This window comes from Mytilus trossulus, chromosome 4, assembly GCF_036588685.1.
Source record: "Mytilus trossulus isolate FHL-02 chromosome 4, PNRI_Mtr1.1.1.hap1, whole genome shotgun sequence".
Taxonomy (NCBI): Eukaryota; Metazoa; Mollusca; class Bivalvia; order Mytilida; family Mytilidae; genus Mytilus; species Mytilus trossulus.
The window spans coordinates 1182376-1209201 of NC_086376.1; the positions used below are offsets into that span (position 1 = coordinate 1182376).

The following is a 26826-nucleotide window of genomic DNA, read 5'->3' on the forward strand; positions in this document are numbered from 1 at the left end:
TGCGAATTCTACAACTACCCACCAAAGTTTATATGAAGCTGATACAAGCAAATGATACGCAATTGTATGTTCTTAAACATTGAGAAAAACCATTACCGTATATATAAAAGAGAAGATGTCAAGTCGGTTATAAAAGGCAATACATGAAAAATGTGAAACAATGCTATAGAGAGAAATAACGGATTAATTAGATAAAACAAAAGAATTTACCAAAACAAAACAAAAATGACAGACATGAGTAAACGGTAACCTCTGAACTAGCTTCCTGGCGTTGAATACTCCTTTTAGTGAGATATTAGAAATTTCTCGTTTTGCAGGACCATTAACAGGCCACAACTATTAGAGAATAATGACTTGCTTTCCTCCTTAGAAGTAAGAATGATGACAGATACTTATTGTTACAGGAGTAATCTGTTAAGCCATTTAAAATCATATAATAATTAGAAATGGATATGTAGCAAGTATAGAAATAACCTTTTCCCCCCTAAGTTTAACCTTTATTAATGCTAGATAGTCACTTAACTAAATTTCTAAAATGATAGACTGTATTCTAAATCGAATAATGCACAGTTTTTCGACTGAATATGGTCAGGTACACTACAAGGCGGACTCGTTTGTAGCTGAAGGAGAAGACACAGAAGATGAGATAGAAGATACAGAAGAGATCCATGGTATAAAGTAGTATTAAGATGGTATCACATTCATAACACTTAATAAACAGTGATAAACACTACAGATTGCTATCTTTCATTATTATATTAAGAACCTATTACGCCACTTTATTTAGACTCGATCCGATAACTCCCAATACTCGTTCACGGTAACAGATAATGAGCTAAATCTACGAGACAGCTTAAAGAAGTAATTTGTAATTATAACGCTAGGATCAAAACTCTGCAAGCATTCCATATCCAACACCACAAGACTTAGATCTTCGTAATCTGTTATATAACAATAAAGTGTTCAGAAAACCATTTCTTTCTCATTTAGTGGTGATTCAAATCTATGTAATAGCTGTTGACTTTGAAGAGTAACGTTTTTATCTGATGTTCCGAGAGATCATATTCATCATGAAGCCAGAATTATTCTCTTTGAACTGTAGAAATATGCACTTTGGAAAACATTAACTTACTCAACATATTTTTATTTTTAAGATCACTGTTTGTTACTTCTATCGGAAGTGGATGTTTTTAATAATTTTGCTATATTTCTTATTACTAGAATATTACGAATAAGTCATAATGTTCTTTTGAAATAATATATTATGATAATTTGTATAAATACCGAGTAATTGATGACACATACTTGTAGAGACTGTTACAAGTTCGTGTAGCAAGTTATATTTTTACTTGTTAGGCGTAAAATTAACTTGTTTTCAATTGCCCTCTTCTTGTATCAGTGTAAAGTTTTAAGAAGGTACTTAAATATTAAGTGCGCACTGCTTGAGAAGTTTTCATTAATTCATAACATCAAACAAAATCTCTTCAAGCTTCAATTTGTTAATGCGGCCGTATCCAGAATCCGTATTAACTATGTTTACATTTGTTTAAATTAGCACAAACACAATATTTATGATGAGAATATATAGAAACATAAATATACTTTTATTCGTCACTTAATTATACTTTCGTTAATTGCATGAATATTTCCCACAAACCGTGGAAGATATATATACATTGCACTTAGAAACGAAAACATTGGTTACACAGGTTAAACATTAGCAATTCAGATAACAGTAAGAAACAAAAGCGTGTACATAATTACCTCAAGGTTCTAAGTTAATGAAGTATTGTTATTCCCTTTTGTATTAAATGTGGGAACCAAAAATTGACGGTTTTCCGTATGCAAATAGGCTAATGTTTGCCACTGACTATTCCAATAAAAGTTCAATGAGTTGATCTGGATTGAAAACGCATCGAGCTGGACTTTTTGTGTTGACAAAGTACATTTTTTGTTTAATAATTAAGACTAGTCAAGTCTTATAAGTTTACATTTATTGCGAAACTACGCTATGTCGTAATACATCTGGTCATGTAAGCTCTTACTAGTTAAAGTAAGACGAAAGATACCAAAGGGATATTCAAACCCTCAAAAGTCAAAGACAAACGCCATAGCAAAACAAAGTCAAAGACAAACGCCATAGCAAAACAAAGGAAAAGACAAAAAGACACTATACAGCAACCTACACGGTACACAATATATAAGATAGAAACCTAAAGAATAAGCAGTTGTGAACGCACATTGTGAACTATGACAGTCAGTCGATGTCCAAAAATTTATACATGTACTTCCATAAACGAGGAATTATTTATCAACATAGCCCTCAATTAGCTCTAGGATGTACGCCAAATATACCACAGGGAAGTATCATGTGTTAATCAGATAAAAATCTTCAGTAATTACACTTTAAACCAAAATTCAATTATTTTTTTGGAGGGAAAAGGGGGGGGGGGGTAGGGGGGGGGGGGTAAATGGGTATTTTGTCTTGAATGCTATTCTACCATCTTATGCTATTGCTTGTATTATCAATTTTTTTTTTCGCTTTCTGTTTGTTGAGTAATTTTGAGTATTTTTTTATAATAATGATAGACGTTAAACCTGCCCCGATTATAACATGTTATGAATTAGTAGTCATCGAATATTTCATGGGTTAGTATTTAAGATTCATAACAGCAATACATGTGCATTTTGCTTGTTTTCAACATTGTTTGAGAACATATTTAGAGTATGTCCCACTATCAGGCTGTGAGTACTTCTCCATCGAAAAAAATCCAATTTTATCATTGGGGATATCAATATAGACAGTGTTTGTGCACGAGTGTGTTGTTGTCATAAATTGTCTCTCTCGTTTATATTTTACCTTACATTTACAATATCCGCCATCATATCTGTCATAAAACCTTTCCAGAAAACTTAAATGCTATTGATTGGCAGTTTTACGCAAGATGTTCAACATCTTATAGCTAAGTTTACTTGCTGCTTGCAGATATTTCAACAAATACAAAGCACAGCATTTACACAAAGTTAAAGAAAAAAGAAACATTTACCTACCGTGTAATCTTGTTATATCGCATCCTCTCGATCTTTGTTAAGATATAGCCTGCTGATTTTCTTAACGTGTTTTGTATTTGACATTACACGAAACTTAATACCACCTATCCGGTTTTTTAAATTTCTTTTATAGACAACGTTATACTACAGTTACCGTATCATAAAAGTGAAAAAATAAAGACATTTTTCTTAAAGGGAATTATACGTTTGTAGTCAGATGTAAATGGGATGATTTCTCTGGCTTATCTCTTTATGGAGATAAATGGTGTGAAAAGGACAGATCAGCAGGGTTATTTGTATTTAATGGTGGGATACAGAACACGTTTCCCTTTTATTGGAAGAAAATAAAAGATAGAACGAAGTCGTTAATAGTTCGATCTATCCGATTACTATACATTGTTAATTCTAACCGTGAGACATTTCAAGTAGCACTAATATATATTGACTTAACGATAAAATCTTGTTATAGGAAAATAGCATGAAGCCCTATGTTCTATTATCATTCCCCTTAACAGACTAATGCGTTCTCTGTCTGCGCAGCCGGTAGTGTGTTATTATCCATCATCAACACAACTGTTTAAAAGGTTACCAGTAAAAAAATTATAATAATCATTCATTACCATTTTAGGATGCAATTTAACAAATATTATCATTATATTATGTCAGTTTAGTCAGTAGAACCTACATGTATATAATATTGTGCAAGTTAGAAACAATACCAAGAAGAAATGAAAATATTAATTATCACAAAGTCGCAGATTTTTTTATTCCCAATATGAACATATTTAGTCTTAATAAATTTTCCATCAACTGACAAAACCAGCACTGAACTATTTGATAACTTGGTTTTTGGCTTTAAGATAAAAGAACATTCTGGAAAATTCAGTTCTTGGAATTAACCCAATTTTCTTTATAAAGATATTTAAAGAATAATGCAATATTGTTTTTCTGCGAAACAAAACGGTCTTTCAAATGGTTACACGAAACAGGCGATTCAAATCTTATCTCCCAGTGCTACAATAATATAATCATAAAAAAAAATATCAAATCAAAATCATCGTTTAATTAGCGACTAACTTTTTATTTTTATAATGCAAATTTAGTTGTACGAGCTGAAGAAACAGAACGACATATGAGTTTCACCAATGTGTTTTTCATTTGTTTCGTAGTGAATACAAATACATTCGATATTTTCCTTCAAAAGTAATAAAACCCACTTTTTATCATGTAATCTACACTGAATCTTAATGGATTAAAAAAATGCTTGTCGATCTAAAATATTTAAATAAATCGATAATACACGGACGCAGGCCTTGAAGATATCATAAAAAATGCACGTTTACGTCGAACTGCATAGATAGAAAATCCTAGACTGATTGAAGGCCACCAATACATATATGACCTACTTCAGAATCTCTAAAGGATCGCTGACGTATAAACAACTGTTTTATTTTCAATAAGCATGCTACTTCTTCCCTATAAAATTGTCATCATACACTTTATTAAGTACATGCGCAGTAGATTATGTAACATTCCACACATGCTATCTTTTATTTCCCTCAAAGTTATTTCCCAAGTACAGATATTTAATATAAATATTATAACCTTTTTTGTATGAAAAATATTAAATTACTTTTAAACTCCGCTATATCATTTTCATATATTTATCCAAAAGTAATAAAAATATAAAAGACAGTCAAACTGTGTAGTTAAAAGACACATATCATAATCTGATTAACAATTTAACATTGTACTAAAAGTGTCAACATGGATATGGCTGATGATGTATGAGAAGAGATAAAGTGGTTGATGGGGGACTTGGATATATTCGAACTTAAATGGCTACAAAAATATATAGTTATCAATTCGGGTACGAGCAGATGAAATAGTTGATGTCCAAAATCATATACATGGTCGATATGTGTATGCGAACAGTCGAAATGACTGATTGGAATATGCAACCAGATAAATACCTGTTTATCATTACTCGGCAAATGTAAACCTCTAAATGGTTTAATGATGTATGCGGACAGATAATTAGATTGCTTGGTGCTTTATTTCGGAATAACAAAGCTGACGGAGGCCTCCGGGTGCGGGAATTTCTCGCTACATTAAAGACCTGCTGGCGACCTTCTGCTGTTGTTTTTTCTATGGTCGGGTTGTTGTCTCTTTGACACATTCCCATTTCCATTCTCAATTTTATATTACATATACATTTGTACATGTACCAAGCAACAACATCTAGGATCTCACATTTCATGGTAATGTTTTAAGAACCTTTAAGCGTAGAGCTGAAGATAACTTGGGTTTTTCCAATGTAATAAAAAGAAGAAATCCTTATTTTTGAATAAGAAGGTTATTTTATTTCTAAATGATAAAACATCATGAAAGTTTAAAAAAAAAAAGTGCATACTGAAATATTGTATTGCAAATTTTGCATTTCAATGCGATTAAACATGTTTCTGGTAACTTTTTTTGCTAGCCGCTAACAGATTTTACATAAAAAACTATCTGCTTATAAAATAATAAACCTACAATTGAAGTAGGTGTCCTTCAAAACACTGTATAATTGCATGTTATTAACAATTTCAGCATCACATGATCGTTGTAATGTTATTGTCATACCAAGTCACACCATTTTATTGTAACTTGTTTTTATATGTCATTAAAAGCATGGTTATATAAAACAGGAAGTCATTAGATTTCTAAATAATATTTAATATTTTTAAGAGATAATTAGGAAATTCTAAATTCCAAATTTTAGTCGTATTTTGTGTTTTAAACTTGAACTTGTACAATATCAGCAAACAGTTATCAAAAGTACCAGGATTATAATTTAGTACGCCAGATGCGCGTTTCGTCTGCATAAGACTCACCAGTGACGCTCATATCAAAATATTTATAAAGCCAATTTGAAACAAGTTCAAAGTTGAAGAGCATTGAGGATCGAAAATTCCAAAACGTTGTGCCAAATACGGCGAAGGTAATCTATGCCTGGGATAAGAAAATCCTTAGTTTTTTGAAAAATTCAAAGTCTTGTAAATAGGAAAGCCATAAAAATGACCACATTATTGACATTCATGTGACTACTGGGCTGGTGATACCCTCCGGAACGAAACGTTCATAAGCAGTGGCATCGACCCAACATTCCAGCAGCAACTGCAGACGGTCTATATATCTCCCAATTGATACGATATTCCCGTGTTTGAATTTCCTAGCATGATTGTCTTGATAGAGGGTTGTTGCTTACAAGGAAGCTATTATATCAAGAGTTCCAAGTTGAAATCAATGACATCTCTTCGTTAATTTTACGACCTCAACCACGCTACCGGACGTTGACCGTTATGGAATAACCGTTTCACAAACGATATCGGATATGTTCATTACGTCGTAACTACAATCCCCTACCGAATTAGACTTTTTACCGGATTTGTTATCTTATAAGCAAGACGACGGGTGCCACATGTGGAGCAGGATCTGCTTACCCTTCCGGATCACCTGAGATCACCCCTAGTTTTTGGTGGGGATTGTGTTGTTTATTCTTAGTTTTCTATGTTGTGTCATGTGTACTATTGTTTGTCTGTTTGTCCGTTTCATTTTTAGGCATAGCTTTGTCATATTTTTTTTTCGATTTACGAGTTTGACTGTTCCTCTGGTACCAAACGTTTCACTTCTATTGATACAAAGCATTATTGTGGTTTTTAAAAAGTACATTTATGAACTTCGGTCTATAAGTGTCTCATTAGCAATCATACCACATCGCCTTATTTTCATATTTGTAACTTCCGTGGACATATCTGTATAGGATTTACTCGTATTATAATCAACTCTTTTTTGGTGTAATATGCGAAAGCTAAATTCACGTACTTTACTCAATAGCAGCAGTTCAATATGACTTCCGTCCCTACGATCTATTCTGATTCAGTAAAGATATTGCCTATACTCGAAGATCGATAGCATGCGTTAACTTCTCTTTTAAGTTTTATTAACTATTATACCATGGCCAACAGGTTTCTAGCTAAGCATGTAAAATCAGTGCATAAATGAAACTCGTTATACCATTGAGGCAACTAAATTGTATTTCGTTCTTTTAAACTCATTATTTTTATGATAGAAATCCATGTAGAAGGGAAATTAAGCAAAGTCAGATTACATTATATTCCACGCCTGTTGTACTTTTTATACTCCATGACATTTTCATATTGCAATTACTAAAGAGTTTAATACTTAATATATTTCTAATGAAAAATTTTCAGTTATTTCTAATAAACCCCGCTATTTTACCGGGTTTTAATATTTAACAAAAATAAAGTGATGTAGAATCGAATTACTGTAAAAGGACATTTAATCTAATCACATGTAAAAATCTAAATTTAAAACATTATACTCTGAACACATGTTATAAAATTGAAATATTATCTCTATTTGAAAATCATAAAACTTGATTTTATTTATATGATGCAATATAAAAGCAAGTTAAATTGTAATTAACTGCAGTATATTGGCTTATTTTATACGATTTCATAAAGATTCTAATTCTAAACATTAAATGTTAAATTTAGATTATAAAAATGATTATTAAAAACATTCCAACACTATAATAGTTGCAAGTTGAGTTAAATGGAGAATGGAGTTTTGGGGTGTGTCAAAGAGTGGAAGTATTATATTGTCAATACAATACTTCCATGTTCAAAGAGACAAGAGTCCGACCAAAGAGCAGAAAACAAAACAGGCCACAAATGGGTCTTTAACAAAGCGAGAAAATCCCACACCCGGAGGCAGACTTCAGATGGCCCTAAATAAAAATGAAAACACCAAAAGAAAAATCAGTCACCCGAAATCCATATTTCCGTTTGTAGGAAAAATTTGGAAGCGACAACCATGGTAAGAAAACAAATTTTACCAATATTCTTCAGTGTTTAAACATGCACAAATGTTGTGTTGAAACAAAAATGTGTTTTTACTACACGATCTTTAAATATTTATTGTTACACAAACCTTCCAATTTTTTAATAAACAACATAAACTTTTCAGTTCGATGGCCACCAAGGCACTTAATTATCTGTTTGTCTTTGGTCAAGGCAGATAAGAACCTCGTTTATTACGTTTTCTAAACTACATTGTATTCCATCAGTAATATTGTACCTTAGAACACCTGACAGAAGGAAAGTGCTTTTCACTTGTCTGTTCAGCTCAATTTCTAAATTTTACTTTATACGACTTCTCAATCTGTTATATGAGTCCTTAAAGATGAGTCTCATCATAAACAAACAGAAATACCGTTTCCTTGTATGATGATTTACCTTAAGTGGTAACCATCCTTAAATTGTTAACGAATAAATCAAAACCGTTTTTTATTTATTATCGCAAACCATTAATAGTCCAAAATAAAATATTTAGTGCAAAAGATTTTTTTTTATAATTTATGGGAAGAAGTCGATATTGTTATTCAGGTTTTAATGGGATATAATCAAGTTTAAACTTTACTAAAATAGAATTTTATTTGAATAAACATGATACGGTATTTGCATTCAAAATGTTGTTATAAAATTTTTTTTATATAACTGATTCAAAAACCACGCGGATTCCTAGTTTGGAACAGTCCATATACATTGTAAATGTAGCTGGGTGATAATTTACTTTGTAAGTGCACCTTACAGTAACACCTACTTATTTTATGTTTTTTGTTTTTTTTAGGTCAAGACATGTAACACATTTGCCATTACACTGGCTTATAAAAATAAGAATGACAAACCTCAAGTTGAAGGAAGGTTTCGTTGTTCGTGCAATACCGGTAATTTTACAATCCATAAGTTACTTCTACTAATATATCACGCCTTTGTTAAATATTTTCGTCTAATATTGCATTTGAACAAAAAGTACACAGTAGTTGTGTAAGAAATGTTTTCAGTATAGAGACAACAATCTTTATGATTGACATACGTAAAACTTGATCGTTACCATAGATGGTAAAATCCCTTGAGAAATAGGGGTTAAGAGGGAATTATTCATCCTCGAGTTGGATCCAATCATTATTATGAGACAGCTTTTCTAATATCAGACAAGATCTGTAGATTTTAGGAATGTAAGTGGATTGTCTTTACCAGTACATTGACCACTCTCATTACATATTGACGTTTTACGTTCGTCATGGCATAGACTTTATTAGAAGAGAAAAAATCCCTTAACAATTGTGGACATGCATCATATAAATTAATCTATTTACACAATTATATTTTAAACAATCCGCTTTGGATATTTCATAACGTCATTTAATTTGGGTTATAAAGCAAAGTTAACGTGTTTGTTATGAATTTCAACTTATCACTATAATCGTATTCTTTCTTAATTATATTGATTTTTTGGCTTTGGCTTACATGTACAGCAACTTTTTTTCTAATAACTTCTTCACAGTTTTCAAATTTCTGAATGCCGAATAGTTTTACCTCGTGCATCATTGAGATAAGTTTATTACAAATGCACATCTGGTTACGGTTCAGTAAAAGCGGTACCATTAGTTATATAATGCAGTCTGTTTAATACACTGTAAATAATAATCGGAAAATGCTATTCAAATTACAGTGCTCTTAAGTTATATACCAGCGATTGGTCCCCCCCCCCAAAAAAAAAAACCAAACAAACTCACAACAAAATAATCAGATGGTACATTGTATCTTGTGATTCAAATGTCAATATAACTTGCGAAAATTTAAGTAAAATTGTTTCAGACTTCACGTCTTGGGTCGGTATTTTCATATTTATGTTTGCTTTTATTAGATTTATAACTACCTTCTTCAGATACGTGTACCATAAAAAAAATTTGAGTTATTACTGTTGAATAATAAATCACTTCCCATATCTCAAATATTTGTAGACAGAACCACGGACGATAAATACATTTTTATTATGATTACTGTAAATTCAGAAACTGTTGAAGTGCTTATTATTGCGAATTTTGTACAATGAACAAAAAGCGAAACCAATAACGCAAACACATTATGACAAACATTTAAAATACGAGGTTTTATTTCTGCAAAACCTAGCACGTCACAACTTCCCAATAATAAACAAAAATGAGAAAATGTCTGTATTTTCATGTATATTTGTTTGCCTAACTTATATTCAAAGACTCATTAAGACGCTAGTTTCCTCCATGAATTGATTAAAGTGTTTAAATGTTCTTTTTAATAAGTTGTTATATATAATAATTCTTTAAATTTCAAAAATATTGTTCTATTTTAACTCGCCTTTTTTGTTGTTACACCACTGTTTATAGACTTTAGATGCCACTAGGTTATTTCTGATTGTTTAACTCATTTATTTAGCTGAAGGGTGAACACAATCTTTGATCATATAGTTATAGATTCTTTTACAAACACCTGCGACATAGTATATAGAAATTACTCTTTTGTTTTCTCTGCTACTTCCAGCGAAGGAACTCTCAATAACCTACAGATCATCAAAACTAATGAAGTTACACATTATAAGATATCACAGACAATACAATCAAGAGGGTGATGCAGTGTATTAAAACATGAAGATTTATGTGAAGAAAGAGGTTATGATACGCTTACTTCACGTGTGAAAGATGGTAAGGTGTATTTTAACATATGGACCACCACATAATTTATTTCACAACTCTTATGAATGATAAATCGTTATGTTCTTTGTATTGTAAATCACATTCAATTTGAACAGATGTTAGAAAAGAAAAGAGAATGCATCAAAAATGTTTAATGATGAAAATTACTCAGACAGTACTTGGTCTAGATGCATTTCCAATGTTTGACAGATTTCTCTCTTTCGCGCTGTCTCTCCCCCTATTTATTTGGGTAACATCGCAATGTCTTTTGATTTGTCCTTGCTATATATACTACATAACCTTTAGGCCACACCAATTTAATTTCTTGTTCTACGGATTTTTGGACTCCAAAAATTGGGGCGAGCGAGCGATTTGAAAATTTTAATAAAAAAATATTTAATTTGCAAATTTTTGAGGCGAAGCTTAAAAAGTAAAGGCGAGCGATTATATTTTTTTTTTGTAAACATAAAATAGTAGGTTTTGACTATATTAAAACTTGATTTATCACTTGTACCTTGACATTTCTTTAATTTATGAAGTATTTTTTCCCTGTTCAACAAGAATTAATTGAATAATTAAATCTGGACTATGTATGTGTGATTGACAATGAGACAATTCTCCATCCAAGTCATAATCAGGTTCAGAACAACCCCTTAATGTTATGAATATCCCTTTTATGAGGGGTCAAAATATTAAAGTTATAATATTTTTTTTTGGTAAAAACACTTTAAGTACAAAAGGGCTTATATTTTCCCCAAAGAACTATAATATTTGGTATTAAATGGTCAAAACATGTCTTAGAATTTTGTAATATTCCTGGACTTTTACCATGCTAACACATTTACTTTAACAGTTTAATATTATTCAAAATAAGTGGACCTATCCCTCTAGAAAAGTTGTTCAAAATATAATGTATTTCTCCTCTTTTTGAGTAAAAAATTATAAGTTGTCAAAGGTTTTGTATAGTAGCACTGTACAAATCCTTAGTATTTCTATTTTCTTTTCTACAACAGACTGAACAGTAAACATGGTAAAATGACCCCTTCGAGGCCCTTGTCTGAGGGAGGGTTGGTCCCAGGTTAATAACAAACATAGGTCAAATTACGGCCTTTTACACAGTGCTTTGATCAAGACCAACCAGTAAGCTATAAGGGACCACAACTTAGTATTGTACACAATTCGAACAGGAAAACCAACGATCTAAATTATATTTCCAAACGGGAAAATACCAATGAACCACATCAACAAACGATAACTGCTGAACGACAGGTCTGTGAATCAACCAGGACAGGTGCACAAACCTGCAGCGGGTATGACCGTCACCATACATTATAATTTCAGTTGAAGGCAAATCCTTCAGAAGTTCTTTGTACTTTATTTTAACGACGAACATTTTTTTTCAAGGGAATATAAGTTAGGGGGAAAGAAACCAACGTTTTGTTCTGTACTGGTATTTCTATTTATATCGGAGCACTCCCGCTTGGAATAAATTGGTTTCATGCTGAAACAAATATTCTCTCAGATATTTACAGTGTTGAGGGGTGCTGATATGTTTAAAATCGTTATATAAAGGCTAGACTGTGATTTTAAAAAAACAAATGTTGAGATCTAAACCTCGATCTTTATATAATATTTACAAAAAACCGGTGCGGGAAATGGACATGATTTTATTTCCGGATGCGGGAAGCGGGAATATAATAAAAATAAAAAAAATCTGTTTTGAAAAATATAGGTGCGGGCGAGTCCGTCGAACAAGGAATCAAATTGGTGTGGCCTTAATTGACATTTTGATATGATGATTACCATAGCTAACAGTATGATGAAATATTCTGGACATATATAAATCAATGTAGAAGATTTGTTGTGTTCTCCTTCTGAAGGTAAATTACAAAATATCTACATCGGGAAACTACGCCATGTTAGGTATAGTAAAGAGTTCAGGATTTGTACAGCTTTAGAAGTACTTCTGAAATCATTATCACGGAAAATAAGTTAAACATAAATTTGAGTATAGAAATTAACACAGATCGAAAATTTGATGTGGTGCCCCTTGCTGTACATTTACCATTATGATAGTCAGTACTTCCATTTATAATCAATGTTCTACAAATTAATTAAATATTTATCCGATGCAAGATCATTGCCACACAGTCAATGTAAGCGGACACATATTTTTATTTGTATTATATACATTTTTCATTTTAAAATTCGTTTCTATAATTTCATTAATGTATTCTTGTCACAAATGCAGGAGAACCCCGTCGAGTCAACATAAAACTTTTAATCTGGACTTTTGGTGCTTTCCCATCAGGTTAAATATAATATGCCTTTACAGTTATTCATCCACGTAGAGAATAATATAGAAATAAAGAGATGAGATGTGGTATGATTGTCCATGAGACAAATATACGCTAGAAACCTAAGGGGGCAGAAGTAAGCATACCTAGATCTTTGTACAACCCTCAACAATGAGCAAAATCATTACCGTTACAGTTAACTATAAAGTGGCCAGAATGACAAATGAGACACAATACAAACGAGATATCTAAAGATCTGATTTGTGCGTAAATAATTCAAGAAAGAAAAAAACCCAACCAAAATAAAAAAAAATCTAAAAAAATCATTCATATATTATTGTCCATGTATTTTTTTTAGCAAACATTCAGCTATTCAACTTAAAATTACTCTTATCCTTATCTTTTTGATCAAATTCAAATTAAAAAAGTTAGGTAGATATGCAAGTAATGAATAATTTGTGAACAGTAAACTGTACAAAGAATACCACAGAGCAGGACACATGCTCTATTAAGTTTGTGTTACCGCGAATAATTTAATAAAAACAAGTTTATTACAATAATTGAAATTAAGTAAACTATAAGTAATTCAAAAGCTTAAAATAAATTTTTTTGATCGTTTTAAAAAAAAGCAAATAAATAAATATAAAGTCTTACCTCTATTCAGTAACACACGTGTTTTCCCTTTAATTGTGAACTCACTGCAATAAAATAAAATTATAAAACGTTTTCCTCCATTAGGATAATTATAACATATTTTGATTAAGTATCACTGATTTGCTGCAATTATTTAAGTGTATCCATAGAAATGTCAAGAAATCGAGAAAACAATTTAAACGTCTTGTTACGTGTGTCATGATACAGTGAAATGAATATCAATAGTCGACAGGGTTGACTGCTGTTATAACGTGGAATATACCATCACGAGTTACCCATACAAAAAAATTATATATTTAATTTTTACCTCCTTCCTATTATTTTGACATTTATAGTATAATAGGATTTTTTTCCCGCATTAAATACTTGAATTGTAAAACTCGATTTCAAATATCATGATATACAGGACACTTTATAATTGTATTGATTTAGGGAAAGAAAAACAACATATAATCTTCTTCCATCGATGTATGTGGTTTCAACATCATAAGTTACCTATAGAAAAAATAACTCTAAGTCTTGCATCCTTACCAGTTTGTTTTTTTACATTTAATAATTTTGTTTTCGCAATATGATACGTTAAATTTGATGCTCGATTTCAATTTTATTTATTGGATACTATATAATTTCATTGATTTAGAGAAGAAAATCATGATATCACTTCCTTGTAGGTGGTTTAATATTAAAATGTCACATTACTTCTTATAAACTTAACGAGTGTACATAGTTAATTGCAGTTGAAACTTATAGTATTGTCCGACAAATTACACTTCCTATCTTATTAAAAAAAACATGGTTTAAGGAGATGGAAAATCTAAGACATAAAATGCTATCCGATTAACATTCCACTTAACATGTCTGCAATTTCTAGTTTATACTCTGGTACGAATAATTGACCAATAAACACGAATCCTTTAAGTATGATTCAGTTTGCAACAAGATACACTAACGTCAGATAATTTTCTTTTTTTACAAATTTGGGTAATGCCAGACTGTATATCAATAATATATAACGGACTAATTGATTGCTGTTTGCTTAAAGCCCAATCACAAAGTTTCATGCATATCCAGGAAGAAAGCAAAATCACCCTTGTAAAAAGGGAATCAACAAGATTTATGGACTGTGCATTTGGATATGCTTGATAAATATGGGCATCTAATATGACTTAAACCATCATTCTAAGTCAAACGTACATCTTCGAATTCGTTAGCACAACTTTTCCAAATGACCGTATGTATACACCCAAGTCAATCCTTGGGGTGCTCATCATCAAATGTGAATAATCTCCACGACTTAACTAGATAACTAGGTTAGATTATGAATATATTTAATAAGATTACAGGTTAAAATTTAAATATGTTACCGAGACAGCTTTTCAGGTCGTGGATTATCAATAGACGTTCCATCGAATTCGTACACAATGTCATTTCTTTGTGTTCAATAATCTGGTCATTTTTATAAATTTCCTGTTTACCAAACTTTAATTTTCGAAAAATTAAGGATTGTCTTATCCCAGGCTAAGATTACCGTAGCCGTAATTCGCACTTTTTGGAAATTTGGATCCTCAATTCTCTTCATATTTGTACTTGTTTGGCTTTATAAATAGTTTGATATGAACGTCACTGATGAATCTTATGTTGACGTAACGCGCGTCTGGCGTTCTAAATTATAATCCTAGTATCTTTGATAGTTATTCTATTGCTTATCCCTTACGACTCATTTTGATGCATTCGTTGCTATTAATAACCAAAAGCAAATATTCATATTATGACTCTAGTCTGAATTTCACTCGTATATACAATAGGCATAAGCAAAACACTTTTAAGAAAATATACGATGCTTACCTGAACATCCTGTGTTAGGTTTTTTTAAGAATTTTCCTGACGAACAAAAAAAAATCGTTTCACAGGAATATGTCTTACAATAAAATAGTAAGCCTGAACGATTATGAAACATTTTCTTTTAATAGTTGATTTATTTATCGATTGATGACAGGTGGTTTACTAATGTAGTTATGTTATAAAAATCCGTATTGTTTTTACCTTTAAAAAAATGAAAAAAAAGAAAAAAATGAAAACCTCAATCAGTTGTTTATCGTCAACCTTTCATTGTTTTAAGTAGAAAGTTATTATGATGAAAATTTAAGCGACACATGGTCCTAAGAAATTGCAATGAAATAAAACCTGGCATCTTCCATATGCAAGCAATAGGATTATTATGTTTTAAATCAAGCTTGATATGGCTACGTTTATATACATACTCAACATCTTAACAGCCGCACACACAAAACAGTGGGCTGTACGTATTGTTCATTGCCAAGAAGTTGGTTCAATTCTATATTGTGGTGAATCACATGAATTGATTTTGACTTTAAATTGATAAGTTCTTTCGATTATCCTTTACAAAGATACTCTTTGAAAGTCTGCAAAATATTGATGGCGTAAAGAAGGTTTTAATTTCGACATAAAAAGACACTTGGTCTCAGAAACGTTATTGTGAGCAGACTTGAAGGATTTGTAAATTCAAGGGTCTAAAGGGTAAGGACTCAACAACGTCTTTATGTTGCCTTGTATTAATCTCGTCAAATGAACAATTCAAGGGGATTCATCAGGTAGTTAGCATAAGAAACATGCAGTCCATAAACATCAGTCTCTATATCCATTAATGGGATAACAAGGCTGCTTCCCAAACGGTTTCCAGGATTAACAAATTCCATCAATAAGTTTCTAAGCGAAAGGGAAAATTAATAAAATTATTATTTTATACACGATGTATTGTATACAGATATAGGAAGATGTGATAAGAGTGCCAATGAGACAACTCTCAATTCAACTAACAATTTAGAAAAGTAAACCATTATAGGTCAAGGTACGGCCTTCAACACGCACCTATGGCTTAAACCGAACAGCTAGCTATACATAAACAAAAGATCATCAAATAAAAGTTACAAATAACAGAATTTTGGTTGTATTCCAATTAACAGAGTTTATAACCAAAAATATGTAATACAAAATGCGTATGATATGATTATTTCGTCATCGCTTTACGTTGATTTATGAGGAACATTATCGCATGATATATATATAATTCAAACAAACTTATGCACACTCTAAAATGAATTCTAAAAAGTGAATTGTCACAAATATCTGCATAATGTTTTTATCCGAACAGACAACATTCTATTTAAGTTAAAGTGGTTGTTGAATTTCATAAATCAATGATGTATACAACGCATTGAACCATTTGAAAAAATACATAAAACATTCAAGAAACTGAATGTTATCCTTTGATGTATCTAATAAAAATATTTATACCATCATTAAGTATACACAAACTTTAAATTAGAATCATGTCAAAAGTTTAAAAAGCGTAAACATTTACATTTTGTCCATCCATTCAGTGTTGTTACACTAAAATAGTTGATTCAAAACTAACTGCCGAAAAGATAATAATCGATTAGAAATTAATGTATTAAAACACTTATCAATTTACGCTTTATGAAGTGATGTGCATCATTGTACTAAATTATCTACACCTTTTCCAAAAAAAATAAAAAAAATTGTGTATGCTTCATTTATTTAACATTGACAAACAATAAAGAACTTTAACTTGTTTGAAAACCAGCATAAAATGAGGCTTTAAAGTTTTATTTACGCAGATCTAATAAAAGAAAAGGTAAACTGCATCATCTTTTTATTTATATATTTAACCATGCAAAATATTCGACGGATCATTGATACTCATTAATACTCTTTGGTCGGGTTGTTGTCTCCATGACGCATTCCCCATTTCCATTCTTAATTTTATTTATCTTATTGATATAAAATCCAAGTTGAACCTTTGCAGACTTAATGGTGCATGTATGTCTTATTCTTTGTATTACAATTTGCATACATAAAATGTAAATAAAAGCAACAATTGTATTTCTCTATTCAGTATTCATAAATCGATTAAGCGAAAATAAATCCGAGTCACAAAACAAAATCAAGGGAAACATATCAACTATACCTAAATAAATATGTTTCCTATTTTTCAAATTAAAACAAAATAGATTAAAAATGGTGAAAGTAGCTCATTTTGTTTTTACATGTTCTCTATTTCCAAAAATTATTACTAAGAAATCAGAAGGAGTTTGGTTCTGTATTTATAAAAAGCTTGTACACGATTACTAACAAAAATGAAAACCACACTTCAACAGAAAAGTGCTTCGGAAATAATTGTTTCCGAAACGCTTTTCTGAATCTACCTTTACAATGAAAGCTCTAAGTCGAATATTAGAACGCCAATAAAGTGTACGAAATGAATCATTCGAAGAACTGTAAAACCAGGAAGAACATAAAATAATAGTAAAATCCAACTATGATAACGTTGCATGAGAAATTTGCTTAATAACAGCTAAATTTGTAAAACTTCCTAACTTGTCAGAACCAAGGAATTGACTATTTACTGGCCAAATATCCAATCATTTCTTTACAATTAAATAATATTCATTAAAGTATCACGAGATATCATATATTTCAAACACGATTTACTTGTAATGTTTTATTCTAATTAGTATTTCCCTTTTAATATAAACGTTTATTGATTTCTTTTGAGGACACTATCCTTTCACTGACTTCTATCTAGCTTAAAAGTAATTACTGTTTTATTTCTGTTTATGACCATCAACATCATAGAACATCTCTTAAATAACTACTGTGGCTTCCTTGATATAGTTTGATTGTAAGTTGTACATTATCATGATTGTCTTGAGGTTAAACTATCTGCAATATTTTCTTCTATTTTAAATTAAAATGAAATTTAAAAAAAATCATGGTGTAATGGTTACATTTTGTATCTGCGGGTACTGTCTCACTGTGCAGCATTTTTACAACCACTATTATCGTTATGACACAACTGAATAAGTTAAATACAAAGACAATAACAATCAAAACCAAGGAGTAAACAAAGACTCACAAAAAAAAAGAACATTTACATCAACATTTATAAATAATGAATAAGAAACAACACGAACATCACTCAAAAATCTAAACCTACAAATGTTATTCTACTAAATCATACTTAAATGTTATAACGTAAGGGATTGAATTTATAAAGTTTTTAAAATGTTTATTTAGATGATGTTCAGATAACAATGACTATCTTGGAAAAAAAAACATACTTTACTATTTAAGCAACTTATCTTTATGTCCCTACCACAAAACTACAAAAACAATTAAATTCCATCGTTTTTGTTTTCATTATACTTTTTAAGACTGATATCAATATTGTTTAGTTATAATTTAAAAATCTAAACCAACATTCTAACTTCTTATTTGAGGTTTCTAACTGCAAGTGTGACAATGAAGTTATAGCCTAAAGATATTGAGAATGTCATCATCGATTGTTCATACATACAAGTCTGATTATTCCTTTACAATATTTTGAAACTTTTCTTGACAAACGCGTCCATCCTTAACACTTCAAGGCTGTGAGCTATATCGTTGGCTTACTTTTGGTCTCAATCATTACTATATACGTGCTAAGAATAAGGGAAAAGTAAAATCACGAAAGTACTGACCTTCGAGGAATATTCAAAAAGGAAAGTGCCTAATCAAATATCAAAATTCAAAGTTTAAACAAATATGTGACATATATGACAAAATATGTCAATGGACAAATATGACAAAAAAATAACCCCGAAATCAAACAATTAAAATTTTATTTCTGAAGTTTTGTATCTATTAGGGTGACGAGTAATTTACAAATGGCAAGACGACTACATGAGCATGTAAATTGCATACGTGTTTGTTGGTACAATCATAGTTATCTTCACTCATAACAGAAATCCATGTTCATACGTGGATTTATCAGTAAAATATAGAATGCGTCACTTGTTTAAGTAATACATTGATTTACTTCTATGATACTGTACATGGAAAGCCAAATAACAAACTTTTGTTCTAGTTATAAATGTAGTTGTATTTATGTGTAATATGACTTTGGTTGCATTGGCTTATTACAAAAGTGGTACAATACTAGTAAAAACAATTTAGTCGAAAGGTGTCAATTTGATCTCAACAGCTTTGAAAAAACTGGACACTATAGATAAGTGATGTTTAACTTCAACCATAGATTACCATAGCTGTATTTGGAAAAACTTTTAGGAAATTTTGGATGACAATGCTCTATAACTTCGTTCTTTGTTTGGCCTTTTAACTTTTTTTTGGAACCGAGCGTCACTAACGAGTTTTTATTAGACTAAATACGCGTTTGGCACAAATCAAAATTGCAATCATTGTATCTATGATGAGTTTTTTGTTATCCTTATCCACTGCATTAAATTCAATGCTGTTCAGACAATTCACTAACAGCCATTTAATAGATATAGGAAGATGTGGTGTGAGTGCCAATGAGACAACTCTTCATCCAAAAAACAATTTAAAAAGTAAACCATTATAGGTTAAAGTACGGCCTTCAACACGGAGCCTTGGCCCACACCGAACAACAAGCTATAAAGGGCCCCAAAATTACTAGTGTAAAACCATTCAAACGGGAAAACCAACGGTCTAATTTAAGATTGTTTTCTGAGTTTGTTTAAACTGTTCACTAATTTTTATGTACCTGTACAGATCAACATTATACTGAATTGCCAGTGCAGTACTGAATTCACCAGATAGATATGGAAAATTATTCATAAATATTTTTAGCGCTAAAAAAAACATGAGCAAAGTGAAAAACTATTCGTTGCAAATTACGTAAACAAAATACAATGACATTTGTGCTTCCAAATTATATTTCTGTCTACATTGTAATGAAAATAAACTCATCATTGATACCTGGACTTAATTGTATTTCAAAAATTTCAAAAATTTCTAAACAGTAAATTTATAAATATAACCATATCAATGACAATTCATGTCAGCACAAAAAGTGCTGACTACTGGGCTTGTAATACCCTCGGGGAAATAAATCTCCACCAGCAGTGGCATCGATCTAGTGGTTGTAAATAGACTCATCATAGATCATTGAAAAGGGCAGTTTATGTGTATTAAAGTAGAGAAATGTGTCTGTTCTAACATATACCAAACGTATATTACCACTACACAAATTAATTGTCGATGCTTATTAGTACACTGTAAGTTTTGTGTTTGCCGTCTCGCTCATGATAAAATAAGGAAAAACTTAATGATAAAACAGTGCGAAAAATGTTGTGTCCACACATTGATCGGCTTCTATTGCATACTACACTAGGAACTGATATTAACATTATGTAGTAATTTAAGTACCATTTATAAAATATATATATATATGTTACCAAATCTTCTATCTTCAACTCTATTAGGATAACTTTACATGTGCACATACATCTAAATAGAAGTGCATTATACGTCATTTTCTTCATTAATTAACGTCTATTTCGGCTGCCAGCCAATACTTTTAATATTGCGCTTCAACTGATTGTATTGGTTCGGAAGCTTATTAAAATAGCTTGTCGGAAGGGCAGTTAAAAAAATACAAAATAAATTGTACATAAATAAAATGCTTGTCTAAAATTAAATATTATGAGCTAGATGCGATTATGGAGCAACTGTTAATATAAGTATATTTCACCTTTATATATCCATTGGTATCTAATTAACTTTATGGTTTAAGTATTCGATTATCAAGGAAGTTTATGCGATGACGTGTGAATGTTGATTTTTATATGAGCACTGTATGTTAACTTCTAAATACGAAGTACATTGTGGCAAAAAGAAACTAAGTTTCGTCTTGGAAGTTGATAGCAATAAACATATCACAGCGATGCCAGCTAATTCTGGATCACATCCAGTATAAATTAGTAAACATCTTACATTGCATTAAAATGATGAATATGTTGTTTGATACTCCATTATTTCAAGTGATAAATTAAGTGCAAAGAGCTAAATTTTGTCATAAAAATAACTATTCTCAGTTGTAAGAATCTGATTAATTTTTGTGAAAAACGAGTAGAATCTTGGTAGCAAATTAATCATTTTTAGATCTTGTATGATTTGTCAAGATTTTTTTTAGTTCTTCAGATGTTTTTTCGTAACCAGATCTGGCACCCACTGATTTTAGGAATAACACCACCGACAATGGAATGCGTTTAATAAAAACTCATTTATCTCAATCAGTACTTTTTAAGACAATCTGTCCTGAACAAATTTAGATACACGGATCTCACTGAGATATGAGACATACTTTTATTGTACTGTCTTTTTTGCTCGAGTGTGATTCGGGATAGTCAAAGGTTGTAATCAATCTATATGTTACATGTATCCCGACCAAGCTTTCACTATTTTTCACCTTAATAAGAATGCCGATTGAATTATATTTTTCATTCGTACGATAGTGTCACAATGATTACAAGCAATTTTTATCTGAATTCATAGGCTCTCCTCATTAACTATATTTATTGCTTTTTTTGGTCTGAATGTGAAAGTTTTTAATTGTTTGTTACCATAACGAAAAGGGTCGACCCTCGTTATCTCGGATACTCTTAAGTAAAATTTCTGGTTATCTCGAACAGAATATTTGGACCCTAAACAATTAGAACCATTGTCTGCCCATTTCTCAAATTTTCTCTTGATTCAAACTATCTGGTCTAAAGCTATTCGAAAAATATTTACAGACCATGGTATGTTGTACGAAATTTAAATACACAAAGACACAATGTAAACTTTTTTTTTATTGTCAAACTCGCATCTGGTAGATAATTGAATACTGCATTATATATAGCTTTTCCTCAAGATAAAACTAAATCTTTTTGATTGAAAACATTATTACATATACTGAGTCTAGTCTTATTAATTATCTGATGTCTCGACGGTGGTGAAATGCTATTAATGGTAATCCAACAAGAATAAAAACAATTAAACTTCCAAACCTTTAAAGACTACTTCATCCTTAGTTCGAGCACATATATTAAATGAAGTGGAAAGAGTTGCGTGGTGCTTTACTCTGCCTACTTCCAAGCGTACAGTTTTGTTATCTTTATGGATTGACTAATAAAGTCTAATGCACAATACAATTTGGGATGCGGAAGTTTGTTAAGAAGATCAATCAATTAATAGGACCCCGACTTAATTAGAATTTATTACACTGTCAGTTAAAGATACAGTGCCCTTTAAATCAGACAGAAAACAATATCACGGTGTATTTTACATTTCATACTGTTAGCAATAAAATTGTGAAGGCAATTCGTTTAATAAAATAATGAAAATTGTTATTAATAATTGTCGATAGTGAAGAACAAGCTGTAATAAATTTGATATATTCATTGATATAATAAGGAATAGCTTTAGTCAGTGGTATGGTCGCTATTTAATGAATAACGAAAAAGAATAATTTGCCTGAAATAAAATAAATATAAGTCATTTTCATACGCAAGGTAAACGAATTAATGAATGAAATAAACAATCGTTTGTCACTGAGAATTTAAAGCACACACTTATAGTGAAACTATTTCTTCCATGCCACTTTGTTTTGATCTTAATTACAACTTTTCATTGCCATCAAGACTTGGCTGTGATTATCTTAGGTCTTTTTGGTAAGACAGAATTAAAGTTTTCATTTCCAACTTTTTGCGCATGCTTTACTAAGGATTGTTCAATTACATCTGAATTAACCCCAAATATGCATGTTTTGTATCTTCACTTAATTATACATAACACATTTCTAATGAATAAAGCTGAAACAAAATTAAAATGTTTTGATCTTTATTATTCAATGGTAGCGCGTGCAATTCGTTATCCTTATATGATAGATAACCTCAGAATGGTGGTCAGTTTTATGCAATTTTTCGCATCTTTATCACGTGATCTTTATCTACAAACAAACTTTGATCGATTTATGTTCAACGGTATTTAAACAATGCTAATACTTTGTGATACATTGACTCTTCTGATTAAGAACGAACTGTTTCATTTTATTATTCATTTGAAGGGAGTCTTAAAACAAGTTTTTACGACTTATATTTATCCCCTCAACAGTACAAATAGTTATCAAAAGTACCAGGATTACAATTTTATACGCCAGACGCGCGTTTCGTCTACATAAGACTCATAAGTGACGCTCAGATCAAAGTAGTTAAAAAGCCAAACAAATACAATGTTGAAGAGCATTGAGGACCCAAAATTCCTAAAAGTTGTGTCAAATACGGCTAAGGTAATCTACTGCTGGGGTAAGAAAATCCTTAGTTTTTCGAAAAATTCAAAGTTTTGTAAACAGATTTTTTTTTAAAATGAGCATATAATTGATATTCAACACCGAAGTGCTGACTACTGGGCTGGTGATACCCCTGGGGACGAAACGTCCACCAGCAGTGGCATCGACCCAGTGGTGTAAATAGTTATCAAAAGTACAAACTGTTTTGCTGTAACCAAAAAAATAAAAAGTTATAAAAATCGTTTCATTTATAACAAAAGGAGCGTCCAGATTCCTATCATAAAATGAAACGCTGTTTTAAATTTTGATTGAATAGCAGGAAAAAACGTTTATTTTTTTCCTTAATCCTGATAAACTTCACAATTTTATACTTATATGTTGTGCACTCTTAAGTCTAGACAGCTAAGTGTTTGTACAGTCAACTCAAATGGAAACTAGCTATTTATGAAAGAATTCGATATGTGTAATATTTGTAGTTTACCAAATAACTATTTTTATTGTTGTATTGTGCTTTTATAAGCGGTCATATTTCGTAAACTAGCCCGGCAATCAATGTTTGCATCAACAATAAACACTTATCAGTGTTTGCACCTGTGAATAATTTGCGTGGATTCGATAAAAAAAAAGAAAAAAAAAAGTAAAACTTACAAAGTCGAAATCTTACATAATTTTTAAACTTGTATTAAAAAAAAATACTATACCGATTATCTTGATACAATTGTGTGAAATAATCTTATAAAGCTGTGCATAGAGTATCGAGATAAATGTTGAAAATGTACACGCACCTTTAAAAAGGAGAGGAAAGAAAAGTATTAGTTGCATATTATTAGATATTTCAATTCAACTATTACAACTTATTTACATCGCTAAATTCAACTATTTAAAATCATTTACATCGCTATGTTCAACCAACACCTATATTTAAAGGCCTTTCTTCGATTGTTGCATAAAATATCAGGATGGTTTTATTTTTTGTGTAAAAGATGATCACGTTTTCATTTTTCCGGAGCCATTATTTTGGTCTCTGTTTTCTTAGTCCGTATAAATGAAATGTAAAATCTGTAAACATTCTGAATCTCGTGGAAAAGTCAAAAAGAAAAGTCACTAATCTAAAGGCAAACTCAAACACATCATACAAATGATTAACAGCAGTCATATCCCTTACATGGTACAGGCATTTTCCAATTTAGAAAATGGTTGATTAAACCTGGTTTTACAGCTAGCTAAAACTGTCACCTGTATGACTTGTATAACAAATTTCATGATATTGACAACGACGTGTGAACAAAACTTGTCAACAAATGGTTGATTGTACTAAACATCACTATGAAAGACACCAGCCGCGGTAATCCCTGATCCCTGACGAGCACCTCGGTTCCAACTGGGTACGTGTTACTGCTATCTGTATTTTTGTGTTGAAGAGACAGCTGATTGTTTTACATCATATCTTCTCTTCTAAGTTACGGTCATGTAATTGTTTTTCGTTCTTCAAATTCTTGTATTTGAATACCTTTTTGGGGATTTCATTACATATTGAATATTTGCATACTATACGGCAACTATTCTAGTCCTTATGTACTGTCAAATTTATGTTGAGTGAAAGTTAATTACCGTATTGGGTATTTCTGTAAAATTCGTAAACGATGATGTCTTTATTTATTAGAATTGATCGTGTATTGTGTTAATGAATTTCTACAAATTAGTTGTTCTTTGCTAACTATATTTACTGTGTATATTATGATAACCGGAAATGTTACTGGTATATAATTTATTAAACTATTGTTCTGTTATACAGAAACCCCAGTGCCCTTTATAGATTATTCCATTTTCAAAATTCATTTCGATAATTGACCTTCTTTGCTCCACTACGTAAACTATGTCGTCAAAGTCAAAGTAACTACAACATTATTTATTCGACTTTAAAGTCATTATAACTAGGACACTTTTTAATTGAAATTCTCCTATGTATCGATGTAACCTATTTCCCCGTAAAACGTATCGTTTCTTTGTTATACTATGCATCAATGAATATTTATTACTGACAGCAAGTCCATGTATTCTCATTTAAGCAAAAAACGTAGGCGTTGAAGGTGAACATACTATCCGTTTATATATGTTTCACGTATAACATACTTTTGTGACATTTCAGAACTTACTAAACGCAGGCAGTAATGTTTTTGGGATGTTTTGCTTGAATTAACGTTTGCGGTATGTTCTTTCGATGTGTCTTCTGTTCATATAATTTATAATCTTTCCACGTATGTTTACGTTCCTAACTTGCCAATCTTTAGGGTTAAGCGTTTTTAATGTTAGTGGACTAACGACACAGAAGTCGGTACTGTACGGCCTTTGTATCATTCGTTAAAAATAACCCCAGTTAACTACTTATTTTTTAGAAATTATTGAGAATCTAAAGTTCCAAATCCCTAAGAGAAAAGTGACATATGATGAACATTGATATTTTTCATGGTTTCTTTTCGTTATATTTATTTTAACATTTGTACGGTTTCATAATATCCCAGGCATTTATTTGTTTTAAAAAAAAAAGATATGATACAAAAATGTATGATTGTCTATTTGTTTTACCGTTGTTGATAAAAGTTAACAATGAAAAACGCTTTGGACACACGTATTTATTAAGTGCTTATAAGTGGCTGCATAATTTAAACACATTTTTTTATCTAAATGTTTACAAGTAAAAACCAGTTAGACCCTACACAAAAGCCAAGGGTACGACAGCTTACTTTACTGGCCACATAAATGACATATCACTAAACCATTGAATTGGTAAGTGAAATTTTGTCATTTTTAGATGTGTTACTGCACCATCCTAAAAAGGTAGATTTTACTCTTTGAATAAAAATCAAAGGAAAGAAGGCGAAGGTAAACTATGGTCCAAAATATTCATTTACATGTTATTCCATGCATGAGGATCCATCCCATTTTAAAATGATGGTCGACTCTTAAATATTTAGAAAACTGAAATAGACGTAGAAGGTTATGAACATTTATTTGTTTTCATTTGATGACAACAAGCATAAATTTATTTTACCACATCTCAAGAAACCTTT

General features: G+C 30.9%; 1 protein-coding gene across 9 annotated transcripts in view; it reads right to left on the reverse strand.

Moving 5' to 3' along the window:
* The window catches only part of LOC134714459 (pyrokinin-1 receptor-like), a 94041-nt gene that overhangs the window by 44400 nt on the left and 22815 nt on the right, over positions 1-26826 (reverse strand). For 5 of the 9 annotated variants that reach the window (XM_063575717.1, XM_063575723.1, XM_063575726.1 and 2 more), the window contains exon 2: positions 13585-13628. The gene's annotated coding sequence lies outside the window, so the exon portion shown is untranslated. Of the gene's footprint in view, positions 1-3051; positions 3156-13584; positions 13801-26826 lie in introns of those variants that run through there. The other 4 variants (XM_063575721.1, XM_063575716.1, XM_063575724.1 and 1 more) reach the window with 3 other exon arrangements.